Here is a 5,724-nt window from a genome sequence, read left to right on the forward strand (position 1 = left end):
ACCCATGGAGCGCATGTACTATTCACGTCTTCTATGTCATCTAAATCATTAGTATCGGTTTTCTGAGCTACTGAATCGATAATTTCGTCATCAGATAATGTCCCAGCAGTCATAACTCCATCATCGCACGAAACAAAGTCCTCAAAGGATATTCCTGATTCAGATACCACTGCGTTCCATTCTGCAGGAGGTGAAATAGAAATATCGGTTTCAGCTACTACTGTTGATGACGATGAAAAACCACAGTGTACATAACAGTTTTTTATTGTAGTCGCAGTAACATTTCGCCAAGCTTTATCAGCCATTCTCATGGCTTGCAATACATCTATAGTAGAATTCTTTTTTTCTTCCATATTATCCAACATGTTCCTGACAACTTCTTTTCGATACAATGACTTGAAGTTTTTAATGATACCTTGGTCCATAGGCTGTAATTTTGATGTGGTATTGGCAGGCAGGTAATGTATTTTAACAACTTTCATTTGTGGAATATCATTGTGAGCTGTACAATTATCAAGGAACAACAAGATTTTTCTTTTTTCTTTGGCCATTTTCTTATCAATGCTTATGAGCCAGTTTTTGAAAATTGCAGAAGTCATCCATGCTTTTGTATTCGCTTGATATTGCAGTGGTAGTGATTTACATCTTGAAAAACAACGAGGTTTTTTAGATTTGCCGATGACTAATGGTGAGAGTTTTTCTGTGCCCGACATGTTTGCTCCTAGCAGGATAGTCAAACGTTCCTTGCTATGCTTCCCACCATGGCATTTATCATTTTTAAAAGTTAGAGTCTTATCAGGAAGACATTTAAAAAACAGGCCTGTTTCGTCAGCATTGAAGATATTGTCAGGTTCGTAACCATGGAACAAATCTTGCAATTCACTTTTCCATTTGTCACAGGTTTCAATGTTGACACTTGCACTTTCCCCACAAACTTTTTTAAAAACAAGATCCTGTCTTCTTTTGAATTTTTCTAACCATCCATTACTGGCTCTGAAATTAACGAGTCCCAATGATTTAGAGAATATTTGGGCTTTTTCTTGTAACAGTGGTCCACTAACACTGATATTTTGGCTGCGACACTGCTCAAACCATTTAAGTAAGCACTCCTCCAAGCCCGGATATTCTGCAATTCGTCTTCTTTTGCAGGACAAACTTTGACCGTTTTGTATTTTTTTCATGATGTCTGATTCATTTTTTATTATTGTTGAAAGAGTACTCATTGGCAGGCCAAATTGTTCAGCAACATCTTTTTTTTTTGACACCTCTTCACAGCTTCGAGCACTTCTAATTTTTCAGCAAGACTCAAAGTTATTAGTTTACGTTTCACAGCACTCATGTTATCTGTTGTACTAATTGATGTGTATTGGGGACGGGGACACTTTGCCAAAAAAAAATGTAGCCAACGTGAGATTTAAGTTGGTACCACAAGAAACTAAAGGAAAAATGTAAAGGGACTCACACGCATGTCAATAGATTAAAGTGCTGCTCCCTCTTTGCGACTAAAAACATTTTAATAGTTTGAATTCATTGTGAATTCAACCAATATATTCAGATAAAACAGATTTGTTTAAATAGTGCAACATGAATACAATAGATGGCGGTTATATGTGCATTATTGAAAAATACATTAATATTCTGGCTAGTCTCCGGATCCTGATGATAGTCGTAAATAGAAAAAAATAAGCAAGCATCCGAACGTGGCGTGTACTCCATAACATGAGCTGATAAAAATGAGTTATTAATGACAATTTTTCCAAGTGTAATATTATATAATTATTTCATAATTATCGAAGGTTAAAAATTTTATTAAATGTAATCCTTTAATAATAAATAATTACTTATTGAATTAATCACTTAATAATAATTGGTGCAAATAATATAATGTTACTAAAAATGTGAATAGTGTGATTTATAACATTTAATTTTACAAAGATATTTGCAACATCTTTTTTTATTTTTTTATTTGCTTATGCAAAAATATGTAATATAGTGTTCAGTGTGTTAAATAATTTCATAATTATGAAAAATTCTGAAATTTTATTATTTACCAATTACAAATTCATTATTTTAAGAATATTAGAAAGTGAGTACTAATTACAAGATCTGTTTGTAATTATAGAGGTTATACTTTCGCTAATAAGATTAATATTCTTTTTTTTTTTTTTTTTTTTTTTTCATGGCATGATCGTCGCGACAGTGAATTTTTGGAGCATTCAAAGTGGTGTCAGCCATTTTTATTTCTCTCCATTTAAAAATGTTTCTTTATTCAATTTTCTTGACATTGTTAAAATTTATTTTTCTGATAAATTAATGTATTAATTATTATGAATCTATTTTGTTATGTCGTGTACAAATATAAAAATTTGCTCTTTCTCTTTTACTTATCATGAAACTTTTTTAAATAATGTATTAATATTATTTTTCGATTATGTTGACTTTGATTGATTTCGTGTATTTTGATTGAATCATAAATAAAATAATTCGATTCTTCTAATTAATTTGTTAAGGCTTTTAATAACTCAACCTTCCTAAATTTAATAATAGTAAGATTGTGCAAAATATTTTATTATATAAAATTAAAAAGAAAATAGTGTAAAAGTTCTGAATTATTTAAATTCGAAATAAAAATTGATAAATAATCCATATTTTTGCATGTAAAATGGGTGATTGCTTCTATCATTTTAAGGTTTGCAATAGTTTTTGACGTTAAGGCTACTAATTTCTCACGTGAAAACTTGATGGCGTCACTTGATCAAGCTAGATTTTTGTAAAAATAGTCCGTAAGAAATTACTTAATTATAATTTTTTTTTTTTTTTTTTTTTTTTAATAAATTACACAATTTATTTTTTTCTTAAAAATAAATGAACGTTATGAGGCGGGAACTTTTGAATTTTCCAAACTTTTTCATAATTATTGGAGTCCTAAATTAATTATTTAATCTATCAACCGACAGTAAAGACTGTACAAGGCAATGTTTTAGCAATTTCTTTTTTTTTTTAATTGCGACTAGATATTAGAAAAATAATAATATATTTATTTTTTTATTAGTAACATCGTAATAATTATATTTCACAAATAACCTAAAAAAGAGACTTCTCTTGTTGTTAAAGCCATGCCGGTAGTCATTTTCTAATGTATTCAATAAATATATTTGGCGGGACAGTTTAAAATTAAAATTAAAAATTTTTATTATTACAAAAAATTTTATAATATTTGTTATATTTTTATAACGGTTCGAGTTTTTAGTTGATTTTTCAATTTATCAGTCAATACCCATGTATGTATGTCCATACCCAAGTTACAGCAACTTTATATATATTGCTGTGGAATGCTCTGCTGAAAAAAACCATTAATTTTTTTTTTTTTTTTTTTTATTAATAATAACTTTATAATTTTTATACTCCTGCAAGGACCGTAAAATGACCCCTCCACTGTTTATAGCTTTGCCTGCAATAATTTTCTAATTTTTTTTAATTTTAACTGTTGGCGGCAGAGTCTAAAATTAAAATTTTTTATTTTTATTGTTAAAAAAAATGTGATACGGAATATCCATTATTGTGATGAGTAATTGACACGTTAAATTAATATAAAAAGAATTATTATATGTTAACGTCCACGGCGACAAGATCTCCGAGATACGAAAAATGGTGAAAAAATAATTAGGAAGACGGTTGACCCTGAAGGCCATCCCTGCAACTTCCCGCTAATTCCATACCTAAGTATTTAAAATTGCAATTATGACGTTTTTAAGTCTTTGAGCTCAAAAATACAATTTTTGTGATATATTCAGCTCTGCGAGCTCAAAGAGATAGCTTTCCTATGCTTTCGAGCTCATCAAGCACTTATAAGAGGTTCACACACACACACACACACACACACACACACACACACACACACACACACACACACACACACACACACACACACACACACACACACACACACACACACACACACACACACACACACACACACACACACACACACACACACACACACACACACACACACACACACACACACACACACACACACACACACACACACACACACAGACGTATGGACATCATCGTAAAATTGTCAGGAAAGCTTCTTAGGGCTTCAAAACGTTAAGATCTGTTGAAACCTCAATTTTTGCAAAACGGGGTAAAAACAATTACTTCCCGATTTTTCGATAATCATTGATTTATTTAGCGGAAAGTTAAAAATTGTATTGATTTATCGAGCCGTAAGACTTAAAGGGCACGGATAATTAAATAAACAATTCTTTCCCAAGCATTCATTTCAGTGGTTTCAAAAGGTTGGAGATACAGAAATTTAAAAGAATAAATTCACTATAGCAATAGTCGTAATTCAAAGTTATATAAGATATGGATTATTAATAAAGAAAAAAAAATCCTCTGCCAACGTCAGTGACTTGAAGCCATCGAAAATTAAAATGAAAAAATTTTTTTGCTATTTTCCGTGCTTCTAAGATCTCTTAGACACGGAAAAATAGATCAAATTATATTAATTCAACTTTTTTCATTTGAATACATTAGAAATACAGAAATTTTAACTGAACAACTCGATATCTATGTTTTATCCGACTGATGTTGAAGCTTTGAGACACGAATAAAATTTAAAAAAATTGAATTCTATGCTAATGCCTGACCTTACAGATACGAAAGGCTGATAAAAGGCATTTTATACCGATGTCCGTGACTGTGAGCCCTTAAAGCCACGAAAATTGTAATTGAAATAGAATTTTTGTAATTTTCCGTGATTCGAAGATCTGCTAGACACGGAAAAATAGATTAAATTATATTAATTCAACTTTTTTCATTTGAATACATAAAAAACACAGAAAGTTATAGTAATCAATAAAATATCTATGATTCATGCGGTTGTCGAAGCTTTGTGACCTTATAAAAAAATAAAGAAAATTGAATTCTATGCTGATGTCCGACCTTACAGATATGAAAGACTAATAAAAAGCATTTGATACCGATGTCCGTGGCTGTGAGCCTCTCAAGCCACGAAAATTTTTAACTAAATAGAATTTTTGTAATTTTCCGTGATTATAAGATCTTCAGACACGGAAAAATTGATAAATAGAAACTTTATTTCTGTTTCCGTTTCTCTAAAATCTAAGAGATACGAAAATTTAAATAAAAAATTATTTGCTATTTTCCGTGCTTCTAAGATCTGCGAGACACGGAAAAATAGATCAAATTTTATTCATTTGACTTTTTTCATTTAAATACATGAAAAAAACGGAAATTTATACTTATCAAGAAGTTATCTATGATTCATGCGGATGTCAAAGCTCTGTTACATTGAAAAAAAATAAAGAAAACTTAATTCTATGCTGATGACCGACCTTACAGATACGAAAGACTGATAAAAAGCATTTGATACCGATGTCCGTGGCTGTGAGCCTCTCAAGCCACGAAAATTTTTAACTAAATAGAATTTTTGTAATTTTCCGTGATTATAAGATCTTCAGACACGGAAAAATTGATAAATAGAAACTTTATTTCTGTTTCCGTTTCTCTAAAATCTAAGAGATACGAAAAATTTAAATAAAAAAATTATTTGCTATTTTCCGTGCTTCTAAGATCTGCGAGACACGGAAAAATAGATCAAATTATATTCATTTGACTTTTTCACTTAAATACATGAAAAAACGGAAATTTATACTTATCAAGAAGTTATCTATGATTCATGCGGATGTCAAA

The 5,724-nt window shown here is 30.3% G+C and overlaps 1 protein-coding gene across 3 annotated transcripts in view; it reads right to left on the minus strand.

The window, feature by feature from the left end:
• Positions 1 to 5,724, minus strand: part of LOC141529515 (patj homolog) — a 769,735-nt gene that overhangs the window by 403,068 nt on the left and 360,943 nt on the right. The window lies entirely within an intron of this gene.

The sequence above is a fragment of the Cotesia typhae genome, unplaced genomic scaffold, assembly GCF_013202065.1.
Source record: "Cotesia typhae breed Kobodo isofemale line unplaced genomic scaffold, CoteBio_Ctyphae contig_48, whole genome shotgun sequence".
In the NCBI taxonomy this organism is placed as follows: Eukaryota; Metazoa; Arthropoda; class Insecta; order Hymenoptera; family Braconidae; genus Cotesia; species Cotesia typhae.